Here is a 27593-nt window from a genome sequence, read left to right on the forward strand (position 1 = left end):
GGCTCGGTGATAAGAGCGTTCACCCCTTGTGTCTGGAGCCCCTGGTTCGATCTCAGCTCACGCCAAGCGGCTCTGTGTTGGACAAACACGGTGTGCGTGGGTTTTCTTGGAGTTCTCCAATTTTTTTCCCACATTCTTCATTCCACCATTTAATTCATTTCTCATCATCACCGTCTCCCTTAGCCTCAGTACCTGATCGTGGAACGTTAAATCGAATACTTCATTTACATAAAAGTATTGCCTTGTTCAGCAATTATTTTATTTTAGTTAAGTAGTAATAAAATATTACTATTTTCTTTTCTTCTTGCTCGGCATTTTCTTACATGTGTATTATAAAATAACATGTCTAAAACTCACCTGTCACACCTTCGGTGTGTAGGTCATCCTCCACAGTGATTATTTCTAGAGCAACTCGACGAGCAGAAAGGGGTGAGAGTCACGGCTTCAAGTTCAGTTAAGAAAGATTCCGTGCTAGGTGGTCTGCTGATCAATTCATCATTTGTAGGAGCATTGGCCACACACTCTGGAAAGTGGGAATACATGCAAGTCTTATCTTTGCAAATAACATGTATTTACAGCTAGGCCTATTACAACGACTAAATACATTTAACATGAAATGTAGCAGTTTAATTTCATGTAAACAGTAAAGTGAGCTTTTTATCATATTTTGTATTTAAAAAAAAAAAAAACCTAAGAGCATATAGAAAGGAAAATGAGTTGGCAAGAAAATATCAGCCATAAATTTTACATGCTTTCTGTTCTGGATATTTTCAGCGTAAAGGACGGTGTGAGAAAGAAATATTTTACAATACTACCAACTACAAGAAAAACAATTACATCCCATTCATTCTGAATATACGTTTTCATAATTATCTTTAAAAGTTAAATTTAAATAAATTACAGGTCGTAATGAACAGAAAAGATTACCCAAACTGTTCTAATGAAACAATTTCTTGTTTTGGACATGCATTACCAATACTGGTACAATTTCGTTCGAAATTAAATTTATATATCAACCCAGAGTCCGAAATCGTGCTAATCTCAGTGCGGGAATGGTTACTTCTTAAATGGAAAGATACGTAAAATAAATATTGACAAACTTGTGGACAGATAGATTTTATGGATTATTGTCTGCCCGTTGTTAAGAAAGCAGGGATCGGATTTGAGAACGCAAAATATCGCATCTTGAAAACAAAGAACACTAATGACTACCTGCGTTTACGAAGGTGGACATTTTCTGAGCAAAGACACCAAGGCAAGTAATTTCTTGCTATGTACTGCTTCATTTAAATTCTGCAATGTAAAAAAAAAATCTTAAATTTATAATACAAGCTTGATAAAATCAAGAGCTCCAACTCTGAGATGGGTTTTATTAAAAAAATATATCCTACTCTGGGAGGGGCAGTCGTCACCTCTGGATCCGCCCCTGTTGTGTACACAGCTTCCTTCTTGCGGCAGCAGATATGTAAACCCCGAAACAATGAGGTATGTTTCTTTTTACTGATGGGGCTGCAATGCCCCAGTGATAGGGCGTTCACTTCTAGTGCGTGGGGTCCCTGGTTCGATCCCAGCTCGTGCCAAGTGGGCTTTGTGGTGAACAAACACCATGTGCCTGGGTTTTCACGACATTCTCCCGTTTTCGCCCACTTTCTTCATACCACCATTTTTCACTTTTCCTTATCACTATCTTCCTTAGCCTCGGTGCCTTATCCTGGGGCGTGAAACTAAATATTTAATTTCATTTCTTTTTAATGATGAGGATGTGGTGTTCTACTTGAAAGCAGGTTTTTGACACAAAGAGACTTCCCTTGTTATTGCACGCATAAATATTAGGGGGATATTCCCTATGTCAATAGCTCGCTAAAATACATCTGACTGGGACCACCACCAGCCCCCAATCACGGACCATTAATAAGACATTTGGTTTCCTTTGAATCGTTTTACGATTAGCAGTGGAACTTATAATAATGTAGTCATGTAGAAGATACTTAACTGAGTTGGAATATATTTTCTTGAAATTTAGTGGCAACATTGATCAGTATCCATCATCACATGCTGGCACAGGAGCCTAGAATGCGATGGAGCTCTCTACTCAATTAATGAACAAAATATTCGAACACTGTCAAAAACCCGTTACATTATTATGATTCCCACACCCAATTCTGTGGCACAGCTACGGTAGCCAAGTGTCTTGTGAGGGTACGTAGGTGCGACAGGACGGTGGTCGCAGTTTGAGAGTGCTCTCAACTGGTGTAATATCCTCCCACTGATTATGCACATATACAATGAGAGCACTACTTTAACAAACGAGTCTATCAACTATACATCGATTTTGTGGATTTTTAAACTAGATTTAAGGCACTAGTGTTACAAAAGGCTAAACAAAACATAAGGGTTACAACTGAGTGAGCCAAGGGGTTAGAACTTCCATCGGTCAGAACTTTGAAGTCATACACGATTTATACCAGCTGGCCACTAAAATGCAGGAATGCTATATAACCGAGTCAGTAGGAGCACAGCAAGAGGGCCGAGCAGCAGCGACGGGACGCGTTCGTAGGGAGCAGGCGCGTCAGCGACGGGAAGTACACGTATAAACGAGGATCGTGGAAGAGCACACTTACATATACGATACTTTCACTGGTCACTTATGCTGTACTGACAGTAATTGTTTTTTTTTTTTCACACCCATTCCTTCACGAAAAATGTTTCTCATAATATTTTACCTACAAATTTTCTATTTGGTAGAACCGTGTGCTCGAGTGAAGCAGAATTTTGAGTGATGGTGAAAGCATTGTAAGTGTAAGTGTGTATAGTTTACGTGTATAGTCTCCGTCGTTGACGTGCCTGCTCCCTACGGACGCACCCCCTCGTTGCCGCTCGGGCCCTCTTGTTGTGCTCGTGCCCAGACTCGAATAGAATGCATTTGTGCTTTTTAGTGGGCACCTAGCAAAAGTTCGTTCGTGTTTTATCACTGTGCTTAATATGCCATACGTCTACTCTGTATTTATACTAACCCCCGTGAAGTAAATCTGCAACTAGTAATGGAGCTCCTCACTTAGTGCATGAAAGCTCTAACCTAACCTGAAAATGTGTCAAAATTTGGTAGAACCGTCTGTTCCAGTAATGCCTCCAAAAGCATACACTTACTGTCATCTCGGCGTATGAGGCCCGGGTTCGATTCCCGGTGGGAGCTGATGTTCGGATTCACGTTAATCAGTAGGCCCACGTCTTATATAGTCTTGCTGCTAAACAGGACGTTAAACTCAAAATCAACTCAACTTACTGTCATCTCGTTCTTTGCTTGTATCCAGCAGTCTTTCGCCTTGGCAAATAGTTCCACAATGCGTGCAGCTTTATTATACGGATCAATTGTATAAGTAGTAGTAGTAGGAACAGGTTAGAAGACCCGCGGAGGTTGGTTGCTCCTGTTCTCGACATGAAATGGGCAAATTAAAGACTTGTCCAATTTTTTTCGTACATTTTACACTCCGTATAGTAAAACTGCACCCCAGAATGACATACTTTCCCATGCATACTCACTCCCATATACGGTTTATTAAGTTTAAACACATACATTATCATTTTACTACCTTCACTATTGATATTTTATATAGTATTCTACCTAAAAATATTTAATTTGGTAGAGGTGTCTGCTAAAGTTAACCTAATGGAGGTATCCTCGTTCTTTCTACGGTATTTTAATACACTGTAATAAGAAACAATAGGCAACGCTGTATGAGAGGAGCTAATACTCAATCTGCTGAATTTTACACAGAATATACCTAGATAGGAATAGGATAGGAATTATACTTACTTGTCTTAAAGATGACTTCTTCACTTAAACACAGAAAACCATCATAACACCACAAAGTTCCATGGCAATTCAGAAATGGCTCACGATTCCCAGCATGCACTGCTCAAACTGCAGTTCCAATACGGAGAACGTCCGCGCTTGCAGCACTTAAAAAAGACGTCTATTTTTGGTGATGTTCGACACGTGATTCTTTGTACCATTCTGGCACGTGATAAACACGTACAATTTAGGTCATTTTTCACACGTCATTTTTGTTACCATTTTGGTACGTGATGAAGACGTTCCAAATTTTCAAAAGACGTCATTTTGAATTCGAACCCCAAAAAAAGACGTGTTAATGACGTGACTGTGCTACCTGGGTCGGCGAGCATATAATCCGGGGAAGGAGGAATCGGCCTGGGACCTGTAAATTAGGTACCATCCCCACAACTGCCTGTTGTAAATAGGGAAAACCTCATTCAGACTTACGTTCATTAAATATTTACTAATACCACCAAATGCTCTCATCGCCTTAGTTTTTTTCTAAGTAAGAAACTGCATTTCTACGGAAATAAAAAAGAGATTTACGTTATCCCAAAGTACGTCACTTATACGAGAATAATTGCGGTCCATGCAAACCTATGCACCTAGTATCCAACTTTACAAAAGATATACTCTTATTTTAAACTAGAACTGATTTTTTTCTTCGTACGACAGCAACGTCGCAAATGAAGTGACTATTGCGACAATAAATGTGATATGTTTGTTGCAAGCCAGGAAAAACGCAGGGCAATAAAAAAATTAACTTCGTGTTGTACTTCTTATGCATTAATATATGCAAAATTGTACTTCCAATTGAAATTACAGGTTTCCTACAGGAGGCAAAAATTCTCTAACACTGTGAATTAATATCTAAAACAGTTTTCTTTCATATGCAGCCATTACTATTACTTACTATTAATAATACTTACTAATTGTAAATCTCCATTTTTATGCAGAAAAGCTATGTACTTACTTCCAGATAAGTTAAGAAAATATAAAGTATAAATTTTTACATTAACATGAATAATGTGTGCACTGCGCACACCATACACATTCAAAGGGGGCGCGGTGACCCAGTAATTGATAGCTTATCTTTGGTACGAACGATCCCCATCTCGATCCAAATCAAGTGAGTTATTGGTGGAAAACATCGTGTCCGTTGATTTCCTCGATGGTTCTTCCGTTTCCTTCCACATTACCATACAATCAATTTTTCATTACCATTCACCTTTATTAATCTCTGAAACGAAAGACTTCATCTCATTTTATGAACAGACAAATATGCGAGCTAAACAGACAAATATATAAAATGAGAGCTACAACATTATGTAGCAGTAAAAACAGTCTCCAAATGACGTTTTCAATTGAAGTGAAGGAATCTTATAAATCGGACGAACCGTTTGGGCTGTACACTATGCGCCCAATGTTAAATGAAACTGAAACGTTCCCATTTACTCGGATGCACAACATAAGTGAATGCAGATACTGTCTGTTATGCTAACGTGTCGATTACGGATGGCCATAACCGGTTCCTGGTGGAACCGGTTTTCGGGTCTGAACGGATCCGGTTCTAGAAGATCCGGTTCCAGAACCGGTTCTTCGGATCCACGTCTGGAACCGGTTCTTCGGATCCAGGTCTAGAACCGGTTCTTCGGATCCAGATCTGGAACCGGTTCCACGGATCCAGGTGTGGAACCGGGCCCGGTACCGGTTTTGAAAACCGGATCTCCAAGAACCGGTTCCTCTTGTGACCGGTTCCCCTGGAACCGAAACTTTGTGATCATCCCTACGCTAAACCCGAGCTGCTGGTACGCTGTGAACAGTATGCTAGGCATTTTCTTTGAAGGTGAACTTTGTGCCTCCTTTACGGCTCTTTGGGGGCTTTCGGATACAGATGTAGAACCGGTTCCTAAGATCTGGTTCTGGAACCGGGTTTTCAGATCCAAATCTGGAACCGGTTTCTAAGATCCGGATCTGGAACCGGGTTTTCAGATCCAGATCTGGAACCGGTTCCTAAGATCCGGTTCTGGAACCGAGTTTTCGGATCCAGGTCTGGAACCGGTTCCTAAGATCCGTTTCTGTAACCGGGTTTCCGGATCCAGGTCTGGAACCGGTTCTGAAAACCGGATCTCCGAAAACCGGTTCTTCGCGGAACCGGTTCCGCTGGAACCGGAACTTTGTGGCCATACCTAGTGTCGATGTCCAGCCTCCAGTTTAAATAAACATGCCCCATTCACCTTTGTCCCACTCATATTGTCAGCGTCTTGTCCCGTCCTTCCCTCCCCCAACCCTCAGGTAATTGCAATGTTGCATTTTCATTTAACATTGGACGCATAAACAGTGTACAGACCAAGCGGCTTTTCCAGATAATAAAAAAAATCTTCCACTTTAGGTTGAAAATATACGTATTTGGAGACGGTTTTCCCTCTTTTATTTTATTGTAACTCTGATTATAACAGAGTTACCCTGTCAGTGGACTTTTGAGACACATTATATATATATATGTATGTGTGTGTGTGTGTGTGAGTGTGACTTTTTCGCTGTATATATATATATATATATATATATATATATATATATATATATATATATATATATATCGCTATTATCCTGGCGTATGCCCAAATAGTTGAGTACAGATTGAAATATGGGGCAAACTTAAACGCCCTGGAAATGGTTACATGTTATTCTATTATAGTACATGCAACTATTTCATCACAAAATTTATTTCTAACTTTTTACAAGTGGTATTATGTGGGGGTGGGGGTGCGCCCGTATGAAACAGGCGCTTCATCGATGGAGGTTATGCTCATGAACGATGTTAGTATAACAAACACTTGATTAGTATAACATTCACTCTTTATAACTCTACTATAGCCTTGTAACGATTTGACACTAATAACATTAAACTTATAAACATAAAATTCCAGTTTCGTTCATTCTGCAGCAATGTTATGCAGTGTAGAAATTAATATCCCAGATAATTCTCTTTCATATGTGCTCACTCATTTTAACCTTAAAATTACCATTTTTTTAATGACGGACTATTTTTAATCAGTAACGAATATAGTCTACTTTTTGAAGAAAGACTGATGGATATATTGGCGGTAAGTCTAGTAGCTAAAAAAAAGTCATTACTTTGCTTGGTTTCCCATGTTTTCAGTCTCCTTATAAGAACAGCCTTGGATTCCATAGCGTAAATAACATCAAAAAGCCGTATTAACCTACAATTTTTTAAAACGGTTCGAGTATTTTTTTTTTTTGGCTATGATTCTGTTATCCGTTGTCATATAAAGAACCAAGTTTAAAAAAGAAATGTTATAGGGAATGATTTTATGTACTTTTTATGTTAATTAATTTAACCTACATTTGATATTAAGGGTCTAAAATGCTTAGTGAAAATTTTGTAGCTTGGCTGTAAAATCAAGTGGCATTTTCTAGAAGGTTTCATATATTAAATTCTAATTACCTGCAGAAAGTCAGGAAAGGAACGATAATATTTTGACTAATCATTAGTCTGAACTAAATTAATACGCAGTTACATTTTTACATGTTTGCATATCTTAGAACACTTGTTAGAACTGCCACCTATGAACAAGTACATAAAATGATCGTTTGAATATGATCTATTCAATATTTCTATGATCGTTTAAAAGTGGTTCCAATTTCATTCGAGACTGTTGTTCAAGTGTCTTGAACATTTTTTTTTTTTTTTTTTTTTTGGATCGTGGGAATATGAAGAATAGAATGGTCTTGTTGCAGCTTTCTTTGACCGTGTAAAACCGCGTTAGATTATAATTTCCTTCCATTTGAGCATCTCGAACATCAAGACATTCTTGATTGTTATCAATTACATTGAAAAAAAATATGTAAACTATTATGGATAAAAAAAAGAAAAATACATTTAATAATATATAGGTTTCTACATAAGTATAAAGTATGAAAAGCAAATCGAATTAAACTTCATCAATTACAGAAAAAATATGTAAGTAAAAAATCGTTAAGTAAGGAGATTTAGTTAATAAGAATTAAAGTCTGCACCTCTTTAGGAGCAGAAAAGAAGAAGAAGAAGAAGAAGAAGAAAAGACTATTGACATTTGAAAATTCACAATCACAAATTCAAGAGACCGAACATCAAGAACAATTTACGTTTCAAATAAGTTTCTATGGGAGGTAATTAGTATAATATATTTATATCATTGTTATCACTATACAGTAAATAAGTAAATCAAGCTTTAATCTGAGTTAGTGTAGAAAATTGCAAATGTAGTTGATATTTCCAGAACAATGTAGCCCTAATATTTATATATATCTCAATTTTTGATGAATGTGCAGTCTCATTAGCGTTTACGATTTAAATATACTATATTACGTGAAGCTAAAAGTTATTTACAAATCCTAGACAAAGCCGGAAATTATAAATAATCTCATCTTAAATTTTGTAGAGTTCCGTGAATTAGTAACCTAAACCCTTCTGTTATTACCTTTATAATTCCTTGTGGGATGTAAGATCCTGATGAAAGTTAATATCCGGGTTGTAACTTTTCATGCAGATTTAGTTTAGCAAAGTCATATAGGATAGTTTTTGAAAACGAACTTCATTTCACGGAAAGTACTCACAACAGGGTATATAGGTTAAGTTCCACAGGTAGGTCCCCTAAATTACCAAATTCACCGGGAAATTGATAGCACTATACGGAACCTAAGCATGAGACAAACGAAAAAGGAAACAAAGGTCATCACTGTACTGTAGCTAACAACTAACATTCGCAAAGTATCCCGTCGGGATTCGTGTAGAATTGATTCAAATGCAAAATACTCAGCGGCTCAATGTGTATTGTACTAATTTTAGCGCCCCCTACCGGTAATTTGCATATTTATAGGCCTTCATATATCCGGAATTCAATCACACACTACTACAGCTCTCGGACAAAATCACTTTTAGTATATTCAGAATGGACACTGGACGGTAACTGGATATGAATGTGGGCATATGCAAACAGATTGTATCAAAACAGACTGTACTGCTCTGGCACATGTTACCCACCGTGGCGCATTTTCTCCAATCTCAACCGTTTCTATATTCGCGCGCTACCCTGTACTTGTTTTCGTGCGCTACCCTACCCAGCTGTTTTAAATTGATGTAAAATGTTCAGAAAAATTTGCGCAAATCTTTGATTTGCCCATTTGATGTTGAACACAGAACCCAGCCAACCCCTACAGGACTGCTAACCTCTTCCTACTACTACTACTACCCTTAGTTCTACTTTTACTACTACCGGTACTCCTATTAATACTTAGTACTACTACTATTCCTACTTATACTATGGACCCGTATAGTAAAACTGCATGCTCAAATTAATGAAAGAAGTGTTATGAAAATGTTTAAAAATAAAGGTAATAGTATACATCAGAACCCCCTGATCTGCGTTTCTTCTGTGTTCTATTACCACTTCTACATGAAATACCATAATTTTCTACATAGTGCAATAGTAAGAAGTATCCATGTGCACAAGACATGCGGTACGCGTTAAAGTCCCCCCCCCCCCCACACACACATAGTCATAGATAAAGTACAAGGGCACAACGCATGCAGATATAAAGTACAGGTACGTTCTTTTTTATTTTCGTATCAGTCGATAAGTAAATAAAAGTCGCTTTGTTACCCTCTTTTTAAGTTCGTACATACTCAATGAATAATACCTAAAAGTATGAGCGTCCTGCTCCTTCGGGAACTGATGCAGCTTCATGTATACAATATCCAAATAAAAATACTTTCCTTGGACTTGGTTTGAACCCACACCAAGAGTGACTTCTATTACTAGCGCGCTCACTAGCAGACTTTCTTTTTAACTGATTTACCGAACGTGCCTCAACTTGCTTAACTACTTATAACTGATTTTTACTTGTTTTAGTCGCTTAACTCGTTTTTCCAATAACCTAGAACGACAGGGGCACGAACACAGAAACATCGAGGAGAGTTCAAATTTCAAAGGTTCTCCCACCGGGAATCGAACCCGGAACGCCGTACACCAAAGGCGCACGTGCTAGTCACTAGACTAGTGGGGAGGTCTCATGCTTGGTTACGAGGACCGACAGCAGCTGGTGTTTGCTTTCTGCTATGTGTATGTCATGACTCTTGATATCCTATCTGTATCGGCCAATAAAATCAGAGCATATCTGAAACGCTTGGGATCCACAAATATGCCATCCCGGCCGCCATATTGAATTCAACTTTCGGTTTTTCAAATTGAATAGTTGCAACTGATACATAAAATTCATTTCCAATTTTCTCGGAAATTCACTAGTAGTGAATTTTACCGTAGCTTGTACCATTTGGAAGGTATTACATGTTAAATCCCTCCAGGCACTTTGCGAATAGACATTGCAGAGTAATAATATTTAGGCTTACGTTTTTGATGTTGACAAATCAAAACAGTTTCTAACTGAAAAAAACTGTAGGTAAAAAAAAACTACAACATTGGTGTCATAATTTTATTAGATTTTTATGAATGATTGTTATTACATCCACGTTATATTACGCTCAAAATGCCTAATGTAAATCCAGATACGACCAAGTTTGGGTGAAAACGTACCATTTCTGTATTGACGTCTGTGTGTCTGGATGTATATACATTCAGAGAATATTACGTCAACGATTAATCACGTATAAGAGTACATACACATATGGGGCCCTACGCAACTTTCTATTTGGTTCAATATTTCTGAAGTGTCAGACATTTAACCTGCAATACAGGGACGACGCCAGAAGCTCTTGATGGGGTGGGCGGAAAGAGGCGGACCTATTTGCTGGGTGGGCGGACAATGAAAATGAGAACTGAACAATGTAGACGTTTTTGACAATAATTAAGTTTCATTTTTATACTCTTTAGTTAGCTAAGGCTCAGACCGAAATAGGGGAGGAACAAGGATGTGGAAAACAGCTGTATTGGCCTAACAGAAGGTACAATTCCGGCATTCGCCTGAGGAATGCAGGACTTAGGATGAGCTGCGGGAGTACGTGGCTATATGCTCGACCTACCGAGTTCCGTGTGGCAGACACGCTATCTCTATTTCCAGTTTTTTAAAACAGTAGTAACGTTGTGTACTGTGTAGTCGATGAAGTTCAAGACAGCTTTATCTCCTCTCCCTCCAAGAATGCACATTAATGCATAGAAATAAAAGAAGGTTCAAACAACACAGACTAACAGATAATACTCCACCTTTCGTTAATAAAATAAAATACACAAGCAGGTAAAGTAAAACAAGATTTTTTGACGTGATCTCTATATGCAGCAGCAAAGACTTATGTTACTAAAAGAATAGAGAAATTTGACAGCATGATTGTTTGATCATAGCTTACATAGATATCTTTGAAACTGAAACTCAAGTTAGAAAAAAAACTAAAACAATTATAAATTGGATAGCAATTAACAAAACTTCGTCATGATCCACAGAAAGAATAACGTATTTTAAAATATGAAGGGCTGATCACATGGTACGAACAGGCTTACAATAAACTTTCATACCTGCACATTAATGAAGAGAAATGCGTCGATCTTTATGTCCAACATCGAATGCATTACCACATCCTCTATAGAAATATTCATTACAAGTGCTCACATAGTGAACTGGATACAGGAATGGTGACAACAATTACGGCTAATTTGTGAATTTCATGAAAGCCATTTTCAAATGATCCATTACTTCAGTAAACTGAGAAACAGGTAATTTTGCATTGCTTTTCCTCCTCATAATGTTTCAAAAGTTTCAGTTCCACCTCTACACTATCGACATCACATCCATAATGATGTGCAAGTGATTCAATTTTCTCAAATGAGAGGAAGTGTTCATTTTTAGGGTGAAGATAGATTATCCCACATAGAATACCTGTGTTTTCTGTAAAACGCCTATTCATTTCGGAAGTATTCTGTCAAGTACAGGAAGAAATATTCTAAGTCTGTAGTCTCCTTAGGATTGGATATCTTCTTCCTCAACCGATATTTGCTCAGTCATAATATACTGACGTAAATGATGAGGCAGTGATCGTGTTCTGGATATTGGGCCCATTAGAGATATACAGTTAATTTCAGCAAGACTCAAAGACTCATTCCAAATTTTTTTCGAACTCCTCGACTGAGTTTCGAATTTCGGTAAAAATAACCCACTACACCCTTCGTAACTAAAACAGCATTGGCCAGTGTGCTCTCCTTATTTTGTAGATAATCTGACAATCTCTGACAATCTTTTCAACTTGTATTATAAAAAGTGTGAACAAGTTGAGTTGGAACACAAACTGAAAATTAACTTTACTCAATAGACGTCTTGCTTCAGAAGAGCGACTGCAATTTTCAGTACTCATCTCAGCAAGTGTTAGAGTAACTGCCTTAAACGTTCTCTTTATAGCCACACAAGCTGCAACCTAAGATGAACGGGTAAAAAATATTTTGTTAGTGGTTCAGAAGACACTTAATGCCATAAATAATATTATATATTGAATATCATACAAAGATAGTACATTAGAAGCCGTCATTTTCTGTGTAGTAACACTGACGACACCTCAACAATATACAAAGGACACGATGACCGATTAGTGAAAGCTCATTATGATGATACAGTGTCCTGTCCGAAAGTCGATCTTTGACCCGAAATTCCCTGGGCAAAGTGAAGAAATGATGGCATGCCATAACTTTCCATGGAATGATGATAACGTCCTAAGAACGGGACCTAGAGTAGGATCCAAATCACTTATATTTCCACTGGGAATCGAATCTGGAACTCACCGGAGACACTGGAAGGTCAATAGGAGTAACATTATTTCGCATCTGTTTATTCTCATGGTAACTGTTCGGACGAAATGTGGACCACTTCGATAACTACAGTGGGAAGCGCGCGATAATCCGAATATTTGCTTTAGCTGTTCGGGTTATTAAATTGTTTGGCGTAAAAAGGGAGTTCTCAAAAGTCACAAATCCAGTTACAAACGAATATTTGTCAAGGTTTAGTTCTAATCCAAAACACGTATATGTAGTTAAACATTCAAAAGTCATTTGAAACAGTCTTGTATTCAAGAAAAGTGGCCTGATATAGTCCAATAATTCAGAACAACTGTTTTTGTTTAAGCAACCAGTCTAAAAATATCAACCCCTCCGGTAAATTGTCATTCGGACAGGCGCAGAGAACGGATTACGGTGGGTTTGGATTAACGCGAGCAGCCTGTATTCAAATGGAGAAACAAAATACGAAAATGTGTAATTAAATGAGCTCGAAAAAAGCAAGTCACCTTTACTCATGTCCAATAGAACAGCCTACCAAGAACTACTCGTTTACACCATACGAAGGGAAACAATATTAGCAATTCTAGCCATGCTAACTTTATTGGCCCACAACAATTTGCGAATTATCTGGGAATGATGGGAAAATCCTCCTTTAAAACTAGATACATCATGTAAGTTTTATTTATTTTTTTTCGTTTTATTTTCTACTGGAGTAAAAACTGGAATTAGAAACGACGATTTACATGAATTGTGATATCAAATAATGGACTTCAAGGGTAAACTAACCATGTAAAAAACTTTTTTTAAACTACAAATATTACCACTGCCGTGTCTTTATATATTACACTTATGAATTTTCAAACGCCAAAATCTTAATACATTCTTTGCCAATAAAGGAAACTTTCACTTTCATAATACTAGATATAGGGAAAATTTCCACATTTAAAATCACCGTACAGCATTGTTTCAAAACTGTCCCATATGCTTAGGTCCAACATTATATAATAATCTCCCCAAAGATATTCGTAACATTGAATCAATGAATGTATTTAAATTGTTTGGATTGTAACGCTTTTGAATGTGGTATTGAAGTACAGGATGTCACCTTCTGTTGGAGTGGGCGGATGGGTGGGAAAGGCCATCCATCGGGTGGGCGGTCCCCCACCCCGCCCACCCTTAATGCCGTCCCTGCTGCAATACCATGCAAACGGTACAAGCTACGGTAAAACTCACTACACAAGCGAATTTCCGAGAAAATTGCACATAAATTTTATGTACTTGCACCTATTCCTATTTGAAAAATCGAAAGTTGAATCCAATATGGCGGATCCGAGATGACGGGTGGGATGGGTAACATGTGTCACAAAAGCAGTACTTGATCCACTTTGTTTTGCATATGCCTACATTCATGTCCAGTAACATCTAAAAAAACTAAAAGCAATTTTGTGTCCAAAAGTTACAGTGGTGTATGATTCAATTCCGGATATATGAATATGCAAATTACCGGTATGGGCCGCTAATATTAGTACAATACATATTGGGCCGCAGAGAACTTTGCATTTGAATCAATTTTACACGAATAGCTGTGGGACACTTCGCGAATGTACCTTGTAAGAATTAATACTAGGTTTAATCTTGAACTTGTGAAGATGCGCAATGAGGCCATATTAAATAAATCGCTAATAGAATATAATGTTTAAATGCATCAAACCACTACGTTACTAAGTAACCTAGGAAGTGTGTGATGCAATAGGAAGAAAAATATACCGATTGATTCTAGCAACATTTAGTAGTGTCCTGCAACGTACCGGCCCTTGAGGAGTCGGGGCTTTCCTGTTTAAGGGAGTGTAAATTTGTAACACATACGAAAGAAATTAGTAGATTGATATCACAAGAGGGACCTGTTTTTAGCGTTGTATTGCTAATTGATCGTTGTTACTTTGATTATATTTTACTCACGAATCAGCTCTGTTACATTTTTATCCTTCACTCGCAATTGTTATTCAGAAATATTTGTTATTCGCATGTATTTTTGTTATTCATTAATACGTAAGCATCTATATATAGGACCGGATCCAGGATTATCTGAGGGGGGTGCACCAATAACTATTCGTACATTTGAATCAAATTTATTAAAAAAAAAATACCTTTAGGCATCTGTGATGTGTAGGAGGAACTGACTTAAACTATTGTGTTTAGCAAAACCCCTTTCTTTTAAGCCCCAAACGAAAACAGGACATGAAATTTTAGGAAAGTATTGCTATTTCCACTGCCAGTTTATCAGTTTAGATAGTTTATATACGGAACGGAGGGGGGTGCACGTGCTCCGGTGCACCCCCCTAAATCCGGCCCTGTCTATATTGCATCATAATCAAAGTAATATATTTAAGCTGTTAAGTGTTGGAATCTCCGTATTATTCAGAAATAATGAATCCTTTACAATATCTCTGTAAGGGATGATATCCTTCTTTGAATGTTCCAAACCAGGGTTATAAACAACCACCTAGTAAAGCAACATGTTAATAAATTTCAAGTGGCAGAAGTTTTTGGGAAGGAGCCCTCAATTAATTTTCACTGCATTGATACATGTAGCTGTAACGGAAACATGTCACTACTAAACGGGAGTTTTGGGGCGTAGAACCCAACAGTAAAAGCTTTATTTTCTTAAGTGTATCTTACGTTCGCTTGGATCTGATACATTCGCTTATCTTTTACAAGTATAGCGCTGGTTAGTTTCAATTATTCAGGTTTCACATTGCTTTGCTACTAACATATTCGTATTTCACACATTCCTTTGGCGTCAAAAGGGATGCTCATTAATGTTCATGCGGTACCCATTCCATGTCCGACCGATGTCCCTGGGTCGTCCGAAATTACAAAATAGCTACGAAATCACTTTTTACCTGTACTACTATGTAGCATTACAAAGGGATACACATCTCGACCCCACAGTTAGAGGTAGCGCAATAACGCTGTCATATGCATAGGTGGAGGTCCTGTGCAGCAAAGCCACAGGGCAAAGCCTGGTGGTAGCGAGGGTAATGACAGAAACATTTGCAGTTTTGACGCGAAGCCACATGTGCTCACTATTTTACTCAGACGATTACAAAACATTGGACAACTTTCGGACACTTCCATCTTTAAGGATCCCAAAAGACATTTCTTAGACATGCAAGTGGTGTTTTTTGCATTCATGGTTATTTAGAATTTTCACACCGCAACTTCCAACAAGGGGAGTTTGAGAGTGTTATGATTTTACCCATGGTCCTTTCGCCTTGATTGCAAGTTGTTATTAAAAAACTGAGCCAGGAGAGAAGGCTGTTTAACCTATACTAATAAACAAATATATCCTTGATTCCAGTTAGTTTCCTGATCGGGGAATTCTCTGAGTAGATACAGTTTCCGAACAGTGTTATGTCAGATTGTCCCCGAGATCAAAGGAGCAGTCTTTAAGAGAGTAAAGAGAGTACTGGCTGCCGTATATCAACAGGGCCCAAGAAATTAAAATCAATATTGTTAATAGGAAAGATAGGACAAATAAGTAGAACTTGTATCCTTGTACCCTCTCCATCAATAATTGGTGAAGGTGAGCAATTTACTATCTAGCGGAGAACAAACTTATGTTCTCGAACGCTACTAGCCTGTCAAATCCCATACACTCAATATAGGGAAATTTAAGTTGTAAATAAAATAATTTCAGCCTAAAAGAAGCCACCTCTTCTTTACTCGAAAGATATTTGAATCTTTAATAATCACTACTAAATATTATTAGATCGAACCCTAAAGGATGTGTAGATATCATATCTGTAGAGATTAGTATCTACATATTTAAAACTTCTAATAGGGAGAAAATATTCGTAGTTATGCATATATTATAAATAGAAAAATACATTTCCACACATTATTTCAGTATGCCTTCAAAAAGAACCGAACTTCTGTGGGAACAAACTTACTCATTACAGTAACACGAGATGGAATTGCCATTCTAAAGGATCATTAGTAAATCTGATCTTAAAGATTTTGAAAGAATGGCAATTCACGTTATTGAAAATCATAAATGGGATCCACTATCTGTTATACATGTTTGTAGTTTAGCAAGAAAACTAAAAAAAAATCCCACGTTCGTATTTCTACTTTGCTTATTCACTAAATTGTTTGGGTTCATTGAAAACCTACTTAGGATTTTACAAGTTTTCCGATATTACCTTATACATCAATGAGGCTCATTTTGCATTAAGCCAGTTTATGAGAATGAAGTTCGAGGAAACTTTTATAGCTTGTTTTGATGAGCCTTGTCTCTCACAAGGAGACTTACGGAAGTGTAACTCATTGATTTTAATAAAATTTTGCATACTTGTAGAACATCGAAAAATAATTGACACGTTTTTTTTTTATGTCGGTAATGGTGCGGGTTAAAGGGTAGAAACCTCCCTTTGAACGTTAGTAGTGGTATCCAACCACAGACACAAAACGATCGTTTAATTTAGAAAAAAATTGGAGTTTTAGAACATCTGATCCAGAATCTAACGTCAGAATTACAAAATTCAAAATGGAGGAACCAATAGGGTGATTAGAATTACAAAAAATCTTCTGGTTTGAAATGCTCTGGTATTAGCCAAGAACAATGATAGTTGGCAGGGGTTCCAGCGAGAAGGTTGCAGACAGATTTAAAACCCCCTTGTGTACTTATTTTAAAGTACGGATGCTTGATTAAAGTTCGTCGTTCTCTTAGTTTTCGGGGTGCTTATTTATATTGAGTCCTCTCGCCTCTCACTATTCGGGCTGCTTGTTTAAAGTAGGTCCCCTCGCTTGTCACTAATTGGGGTGCTTATTTATAGCGAGCCCTTTCATCTACCACTATGTCAGAACTTCATATATCCTCAACTGTTATAATCATGAATTTATTGAGAAAACAGTAATGATCTTCCGTAAAAAAGTGTGTGATATATAAACATGGTTTACACCACGTACCCCGACTAGTGAGAGGCGAGGAGATTCACGTTCAATAAGCACCCCGACTAGTGAGAGGCGAGGAGACTCACGTTCAATAAGCACCTCGAATAGTGAGAGGCAAGCACAGAAGGGGCTTTCAAATTGATCTGCAACCTTCTCGCAGTAACCCGTGCCAACTGCGGTTGTTCTTGGCTAGCACCAGAGCATTTCAAACCAGAAGACCTTTTGTAATTGTAATCACCCTATTGATTCCGCCATTTTGAATTTTGTAATTTTGACGTTAGGTTCTGCATCAGATGTCCTAAAAGTCCCCTGGCAGTATGTTTTATTCTACATAAAACGGTTGTTCTCTATCTATGCTTGGATACTACTCATAACGTTCAAAGGATAGCTTCTACCCTTCAACCCACACCATTGCCGAAATAATAATAAAAAAAAGTCAGTTTTTTTTCGATGTTCAACAAGTATGCAAAGTTTCATTCTAATCAGTGAGTTACACTTCCGTAAGTTTCCTTATCAGATAAATGAAGTACGAGGAAACGCATTTCAGAATTTTGGGGATTCTATCATATGAAGTGGACGTATTTGCAACCCAAATAAGATTTCGAGGAAATCAATTTCGCAGAATTGTTGAACATGAAAATGGTTCTTGAATATAAAGTTCACCAAGTTTCTTCTCAGCGAACTACAACAGTTAATGAATATATCCTATCTTCAATGAACAACGACTAAGAATCGAGCTCGTGATACTTAATAGTGACTCTGACCCGTGACCACACGAATTATTAAAATATAATCAAGACAATGACATACAAAGCATTTGTGTGCAATGGACAAAGTTGTTACATTTGATTTTTAACATATTGACTGCCATCATATCTTTTGACCGTTATCACTGCGTGTCACTGGAAACAGTTCGCCAGTGATACAATATTTTGTTTTTGCCTTTGTTTCAGGCGCATACATGTATGATTTCCTCCGCCTATGTTTTTTACATAACGGGAATTGACACTAAATTTTGACTTCTACGCAATATGTATGTAATTTCATACACACCTATAAAACAAACATTACAGAAATGCAATATAGACCTATTGATTGTGTATGGAATTCCATACACATTGTAGTCTACGTATTATGTAAATATTGCTCCAACTAAGGCATAAACTGAAAGGAATATGCATAAAGAGAACTCTTCAACACTGAAAACATTTTTAAGAAGCTCTGGGACCTATTCGGAGTCATTTCTAGCTTCGTACTAAGTTTAAATAACGCGTGATGTTAATATCCATACTTAGAAGCACGATAGTAGAGTGCTTCTATCGAAATAGGCTAGCCATGCCTTTCCCACAAGGTTGTCCAATCACATTAGGAAGAATCAAGGTAAGAGACAATAATACTATCAAATTATCTCGTAATGTGCTTGGATAGGCAGCCTGCGGACATCTGTGCCTGACCTTATTCGATATAAATTGTTGTAAACCTCACTAACATTTTGCCAAATACGGAAGTTAACTTCACGCGTTAGTCAAACTCTTAATGCTAAAAACGACTGTGCATAAGGCCCTCTATATGTTTGATGGAAAATGAAAAATCTCTGCTAAAGATGCTGGAAGTGATCCCAGTTTTAAACAAAAGTTATTGATATATTCGCTGTGTCGAATGGCCACAGAAAAAAATGCAGGAATTATCTAGATAATTACATGTTTCTGTAACTGTTGAATAAAATTTTTATAATATAGTAGAACCGAACATGGGAAAAAGAAGGATTATTCCTTATTTTTCCATACGTTATTATATACTAAATAAGAATCTGTTTTCGTTACATTGAACAGCCGACGAAATTGTAGAATTTAAAAATCATGAAGAATTTAATCATAATTAGTTAAAATTGATGCAGACTATACCAAGACTGTACCAGTCAACACGGCAGCGGCAGCAATAATACTCAGTACTATATAGAGCCATTATAAAAACTAACAGGTCTCACTATTATAATAGATATTATTTGTAATAAAAATATCAAACAAGCTGGACGTTCGGTAAAGTGTGTCATTAATCAAAAAGTGTTACGAATCACTGATACCTTTACAATTTAACAACTACTGATGAGAATTCTAGTATATACCTTCATTTTCGTCTATCTGTGGAGTTGTTAAAAAGCGTTAAGGTGTCTACCTGTTCTGAAAATTTACGCTACGCTAGTGAACTTATCTGGATAATGTTCACTTTACCTGTGTAGCTTATGTCGTGAACTTGCTAATCTCTTCAATGAAGAATTGTTTTCTTTTCTGAAGCTTCGATTAAATTGTTGAAAAATATGTACCCTAACGTGCCACTTCCAGCCAAATCTATTCTAACACGATCTATAAACTAGCTAGAGGAATTAGATTGTTATATTATTCTAATCATCTCGAATCCATCCATAATGTGTTAAGTGCTCTTGAGTCTAAATGTTCTGTTTCAATTCAATTTGGTATGTCTGTTGCTGGTGACTCCACAGTCAAAAATTAAATAGCATAAATTAAGCTAATTTCTCGTCCATCACATTTGTATTAATAGTCTCCAGGAACAAAGCATACAAACGAATGAGGGCCTCGATATCAAGAATCTAGACAACAATAACGTGAATAAAGCCAGTGAAATTTTAGAAAGGAAATAAAAACTACAAATCTAGAAGGAGATTGAATCCTTTAAGGTGTTATTAATTATAAATGGACATTTTTTATTGCCCTATTAATGTAGAGGATCTTCCTATTAATACAAATCAATGTTGAGAGATAATAGACAAAATTTCACATTCGAAAACTTAATGTAATATTTTGTAATACATTACTAAGCTAATAGGCAATTCCAGTAAGTGATTTGTTACAACATGTATTTATATAACTCCTACACTAAATATAAAATAATGCAACATGCATTCTTAAGTAGTTTTGTAACAAGAAATGGGTAGGTAAAGGTTATTTATGCTTTCAACTATTTGTGTGAATCGATATAAAAATATATAATATGTGAGGTAAATTGGTAAATTATTAGTCAAAATAAACGTTAATGAGAACCATGTACAATACTCTTTATTAAAACTATTATTATTATTATTATTATTATTATTATTATTATTATTATTATTATTATTATTATTATTATTATTATTATTATTGTTATTATTATTTATCTTTCGTTCCCATCCTGCGATGAATGAAACGTGGGGTTATGCCTTCTCTTTGGCCAGTGAAAATGATCATTTCCTTACTTAAATTCATATTAAGTTTGGAACAAGATATATGTGTTATGATATCACTCAAGTTTCCCCACTTGGGGTTCGCGAAGAGTTAGAATCTAATACCGGAAAACATTTTCAAATATTATTTTGAACTTTGTTCTGATAGGCATTTTTTTTATTTTTATACTTACTGTTAAGAAAACAAGAAAATAGTCTCCTAAACATTTTCAACAGATGGAGTTGTTTAAAAATCAATTTAAATGAAAAAGATGTTATATAAAACTAAGGAGAAATGCATATGGAAATACCAGTAAAATACAAATGCAACAAAACCTGCATATGAAATACAATTAAAATTGAAAGCCTGAGCATAGTGAGTATCAGCTCCTTCGTGGGTATGCGGTTAGCGTACACACCTTTGGCATGGGAGACCCGGGTTCGATTCCCTGCGAAAACTCACGTGTTCGGAATCCACGTAAAATCAGTAGGTCCACGTCTTATGTAGCCTCACTGCTGAACGGGACGTTAAACTCAAAATCAACTCATCAACTGAGAATGGTGTGATTTCACTAGTGGGGGAATATCCGGTTCAATCTTCGTGACGCAGATTATCAAGTTATTTTCAACTGATAAGCGATTTCTTGTCTGTTTTAATGCTTACCATAAAAAAAAAAAAAAAAACACTTTTGCACTGGAACGATGTGGCAAATGGAATTATTACTTTTAAAGCAGAAGATACCAGACCAGAATATTCTTCCCTCCTTTTCAGCCAGAACTTGTCCAAGTCTTCGTTACAGAAAACCAGTTGCAAGGACTTGCCGGTTTAATGCATTCGCTTTTAGGGAAGTTACTGTATCCACTATATACAAGAAATGGATTCCGCAATAGGTATTTTAAAAATCTCACAGAAGCTTATTACACACCAAAAATTGTGAGGAGTCACTGGCAAGAGGATTGATAAAATGGGAGTCGTGACAGGAATTAGATTGAGAACCACTGATATCACCTATTCAATTAGGTTAAGTTCCGTGTCTGTTGCTTGTCAGCCCCAGGATAAGTGCAGTGTAATAATACATTATTTTATTTGAAATCACACACAAATTAGGAAACCACTCTTAAAAGGTCTTCTTGATTCATTAGTTATGTACAGGGTGGGTGGAAGGTAACTCCCTATTTTGAATTGTGAAATTCTATAGATGTTATGTGTAGATAGCAATGAAAGTTATCTTCTTTTATAGAACAAAATATGGCATTTTTCCCTATTTTTCAGCTTCTGTGAAGCTTTTGTTGTTCCTTTGAAGTTACAGAGATGCCAGGACGAGTAAGCGTTGAGGAGAGGGCCAAAATTGCAACAAGATTTGAGCTGTGGCAGTTTGGAATTCAGGTTCAACGGTGGTGGAGGGACCAACATGGGAAACAAGCTGTTCTGGATGCAAAACCAATATTAAAAATGCCACAGGAAACTAATGACTACAGGAAGTGTCGTCGACAATAAAAAATCCGATAGGCGCTCGACTTCGATATCAGAGGAAAATGTGACCACAGTGAGAGATCCCTTTAAATTTTGCAAACTGCAAGAGAGAGTCGCATTACAACGTTATTCTGTGCTTGCGATTCTCCATAAAAAGTTACATTACAGACCATGGAAGCCTCGTTATTTCCAAAAGTTGTATCCAGATGATTGCGATAAGCGTGTTGAATTTTGTGAAATGATACTTGCAATACATGAAGACAATCCACATTTGTTTGAAAAAAAAAATTGTGAAGTGATGAAGCTGTGTATAAGGGGGTTCGTTCATCGTCACAATAGCCATTATTGGAGAGAGGGTGATCCCAAAGAGACTGCTGTAAAAATGTAGGGTAAACCGAAAGTGATGTGGTGTGGGTTAACTTCTTCCCGCATTATTAGATCTCATTTGTTGATAGACAATATGAACGCTGCAAGACAGCTGAAAATGTTAGAAAATTTTGTATGTTTTACAATTTCTGAATGAACCGTTATTTATGCAACTGTTCAACCTCATTACGCCTTCCATGTAAAACAATAGTTTGATGAACTCTTCGCAGGACGATGAATAGGTCGCCGGGATCTCACAGAATCGCCAGCGGGAAGTCCAGACCTCACCTTACGCGATTTCTTTTTATGTACTGGGTTAGGGAAGAAATGTATTGCAGCAAACCACAAACTCTTCACGAACTTGAAATTAAGATCTGCGGGGTTATAAGTAGTTTTCCTACTGAGTCGGTCGTAGCAAATATACCTGTTTGTTTGAGAGAGTTTTTGGAAAATACTGGAGCACACATTTAGTTGTAACTTTTAGAAACATAATCATATATAATAAACTACGTATGTGCAAAAAATTGAGTTTGTACCTACAATATTTTACGAAAGAAAATATTTGTTACTTTCCACCTACCCTTATATTTTCGTTTGAATAACACATTGGCGTAACTTAAACGTTGCAATTTGAAGTTAACGACGGTACATTATTTGATATCACATGATCTACCAATTGCTATAACAGTCTAAGAATCATAGACGGCAGAACTTTAAATGGTCACTTTACTTGCAAGGAAGGGATTAATTTGAATTATTTAACTGCTTCTAAATCCGGCTCATAAAATATTCAACAGTGGTTCCCAACCTTACTCATCTGGCACTATCTTCATAAAACCTGCATATTTCACGCTTTCCTATTTTAGCTCGTTTACCGTACGTGCTTATTGTATGATTTCATCTACTATTTGAGATGCAGCATTGAATTCTCAAATCTTCAATAATAATAATAATAATAATAATAATAATAATAATAATAATAATAAATTCACGAAGATAAGAGAGTTTGGACTGCTGTCAGTCTTTGTGGATATACTTTTGGTCTGTTATTGTTGATCTTAACATTTGAAAGTATCCTATTTGACCAAACTATTGAAATAAAATACAAATTATAGTTTTATTTCCTGCAATTACGTATCAAGGCTAAGGGAGACAGTTATGATGATAATGAATGAAATGATGGAATGAAGAAAGTGGAGGAAACGGGAAAATATTGAGAAAACCCCCAGACACTTTTGTTTATGAAACAGTCGGATTCAGCGCGAATGTCGAAAGTATACTTGATATTAATGTATGCATAGTTTGTAACATTACGGTTTGGATGAATTACCGTGCAGTTGATTTTCTCCTGATTTACTTCTAAGCTTCTGAATTTCCGTGCAGACATTAAATAAAATTCCTGTATTTCATTATGCTTTGCTCATACAATTTATCAGATTGACACCATCTGCATAAGCCATAACCTGATGAGTATAGTTTAGCTCTGGGCTCTGGTTTGGTGTCTGTAATTTTCCTCAGTGCGTATTCCAGAATAAAATGCAATAACAGTGGTCACATTGCATCCCTTTGTTTCAGGCTATTTCCGCCCTGAAAATTTGTAGACACGTTCTATACTCGGACTTTACTTTTCATTTAATTTAAACACACCATAATTAATCTAACTAGCTTTGTCGGTACATCAAATTTGGTGAAATGTTTCCGTCCTAACCGAGCCATAAACCTTTCAACAATCAGTAAATAATTGTTTTACCGTGATATTGTATTCTCACTTGTTTTCGAGTATTTTGCAATGCTTGTTCCATTTGAGGAGAATTGTGTTTCTTGTTACACAATTTTCCCTCCAGGTAATGTTAACTCAGCAGGAATTTCGTTTACACCGGGAACTTGTGTACTTTAATTTCGTTACAGCAACTTCTATATCTGTTCGGTTAGGCTCCAAAATAAATGTTTCTGCTGTATGTTTCATTTTTTTTTCATTTTGGCGATCCTTTCGGCAGTGAGGCTATATGAGACATATTTATAGCTTAACGTGGGATCTGAACCACATGAACTAACGCCGGGAATCTACCCAGCTCTCACGCCAAAGACGCGTACACTAACCGCTTAGCAATGAAGAGGCTCTACCTGGTTCATGTATTTCACTTTCGAAACAATCATTATTTTCGGCTGCGTGTACAGCAAATTGTCAACGAATCTTTCCACTCATTCAAAATACTATTTGTTTCGTCAGACTTCTTTCAATAGTCTTTCTTAAATTTCTTGTTATCTTTGTATATGTCTCGTATATTTTTGTTTTTACTGATAATCTTCAAGTTCAATTACCTCAACTTTAAAAAATACATAATAATAATAATAATAATAATAATAATAATAATAATAATAATAATAATAATAATAATAATAATAATAAGCATAGTATAACCAACTTATATATGTTAAGTTTTTAATTACTTAGTAATCTTGAACAGAAATAGGAAGGACAGCATATCAAACACGTGTGTTCCGTGAAGTTTACGAAAGCTAAATTATGAGTGACTGTTGCAAATGCTGCTTTATTTATAATTTCATAATTAAGTTCTGTCAGTAGCTTGCACCCTTTTGGTCACTTTTCAAGCCACCAACTCCGTAACCACTGATATAGAAGCTATATGTATAAGGTAGGAAAATGAGTAATATACAGTATATATATTACTCATTCAAGAATATAGGGCTATATATATATTTGAAATTAAATTTTAAAAGAATGTTTTCGTTCCAGGTTATCAACGTAAGATTTGAAGCCAATAATGGGTGTACCGTCAGGGGATGTAGAAAAAGGTAAAAAGCTCTTCATGCAGAAGTGTGCACAGTGTCACACAACCGAAGCTGGAGGAAAACACAAGGTTGGACCTAACTTGTATGGTGTTTTCGGAAGAAAAACAGGACAGGCACCTGGATTTACGTACACTGATGCTAATAAGAAAAAAGGAATTACTTGGACAAGGGACACAATGTTTGAATATCTTGCTGATCCTAAGAAATATATTCCTGGTACGAAAATGGTCTTTTCTGGTTTAAAGAAGGAGCAGGAAAGAGCAGATATAATTGCATATATGGAACAAGCGACTAAGTAATGCTGTTTGTTTTAATATTAGCTGATTATTATTATTATTTTTTTTTTGTTAAGTAACAAACACCTATTACTTGTTTGCTGGAAAAGTTACCCCTGCTAATGAGTTATTAACTAATTTAATTTGTGATTTTCTTCTGATTGGTCTCTCCGAATTTACTATTTATGAATGATACTGAGGGTATTTCATGTAAAATATATGGTAGAGGTATATATACGTGTTAATATTATGGAGACAGATGCAAATAAAAGTTTCTGCTGCTATTGTTAATAGATGTCAATAAATTAATTTGTTCTAATATTTATTGAATATATTATATTATTACAATGTAATATAATGTAATGCTCAATCATTCCATGCACTGTCCCTTCTTCAGAATTTGTACAACGACATTACAAAATGATTTCTTTATTTGTACAATATTGTTGCAAAAGACACGAGATAGAATAATTCAATTTATACCTACTTCCTTGTTAAGTTGCGATTTATCTCTTTCTCGCCTGGAAACAAAAATATATTATTGTTCGTTTACCAAATATTGTTGTGTTGAGAATTTGTTTCTTGTTTATAAGATATCAGATAATTTTACATCGGAAACAACAATTCTTGATCTGTCGGCCGTATTAAGACACTTTCTATGAGAGCATAGCAAACTAGCAACTCAAGTAAACTGATGCTATGAAAAATATTTAATATATTTATGTTATTAATATTCCATTATTCATATCAAAATATTTGTGATTATATAAAATCAAAATTTTAAATCAAGAGTGTTCAAAGCACAAAACTTATTTCCTAATTACATATTATTTAGTGTGCATACTTCTGTGTTTTTCTTCCTTGAACTCTCGTACCTTGTCGTTTAGTTTGAGTTTCGAGTTTTCCATTCCTATGCAATACCAAGGCTGTGAAAAACTGGGAATAATATTGTAAGCTCCGCAACAAGACAGGAACCAACCCGTCCCTGCTGGTCCATTGACTAACCTACGGATGCCTATGGTACACTTGGTCACACGTTTGATTCCTGATGGAAGAGTGCAGAAATTTAATTCCATATTCATCCGTCCCCTTTCGTCTAAACGACAAAACGAAAGACGTTAAACTTATATTATTTTATTTTCTGGATGGGGTTCTTAAATGGGCTAAGCTGGCGGATAGGTAAACTTGGAAGCAGTAATTTTGTCACGGAAATTTTGTCGATAATTTTTATACTAGTACTTCTGCAACAAAAGTATTAGCATATATACTGAAAAAAACGTACGTGGCGTATGTAAAAACGTAGGTTACATGTGTAAATCCCGTAGTTTTCGGACAACGTACAGCGGTTTGGGTACAAAATCTCGCGGCCAGAACCTCGCGGACCAACAGCTCGCCGCTCAAAATTTCACGGCCCAAAATCTCGCCGGGCCAAATTCTCGCCTGTCCAAAACCTCGCCTTGCCAAAACCTTGTTTCCCAAAATTTCGCCTGGCCAAAACCTCGCCGTTCTGATCTCGGGACACACATTCTCGCCTGGTCTAAACCAGAGATGTTCACCCTCGCGAGGGTGGCCCTCTCGAGGGCATCCTCACCCTCAAGTTCCCTCGCCCACAGTGACGCGAGGGCGAGGGAGCGCGAGGGCGAGGACAAGTTTTGGCCGCGAGGGCGAGGATGCGCGAGGGCGAGGACAAGCTTCGATGGCGAGGGTGAGGGTGCGCGAGGGCGAGGACAAGTTTTGGCCGCGAGGGCGAGGACAAGCTTCGATGCCCAGGATGAGGGTGCGCGAGGGCGAGGAAAAGCTTCGACGAAGAGGGCGAGGGTGCGCGAGGGCGAGGAAAAGCTTCGATGGCGAGGGTGAGGGTGCGCGAGGGCGAGGA

At 36.8% G+C, this 27593-nt stretch overlaps 1 pseudogene across 1 annotated transcript; it reads left to right on the forward strand.

Annotated features, from left to right (window-relative positions):
* Positions 1-7902: 7902 nt before the first annotated feature.
* On the forward strand, positions 7903-26560 carry LOC145670274 (cytochrome c pseudogene; annotated as a pseudogene). The gene is made up of 2 exons (XR_014128250.1): positions 7903-8008; positions 25387-26560. The product of XR_014128250.1 is annotated as a cytochrome c pseudogene (transcript).
* The last annotated feature ends 1033 nt before the right edge of the window (positions 26561-27593 follow it).

Source organism: Thermobia domestica, chromosome 14 (assembly GCF_964235325.1).
Source record: "Thermobia domestica chromosome 14, izTheDome1.hap1.1, whole genome shotgun sequence".
Lineage (NCBI taxonomy): Eukaryota > Metazoa > Arthropoda > Insecta > Zygentoma > Lepismatidae > Thermobia > Thermobia domestica.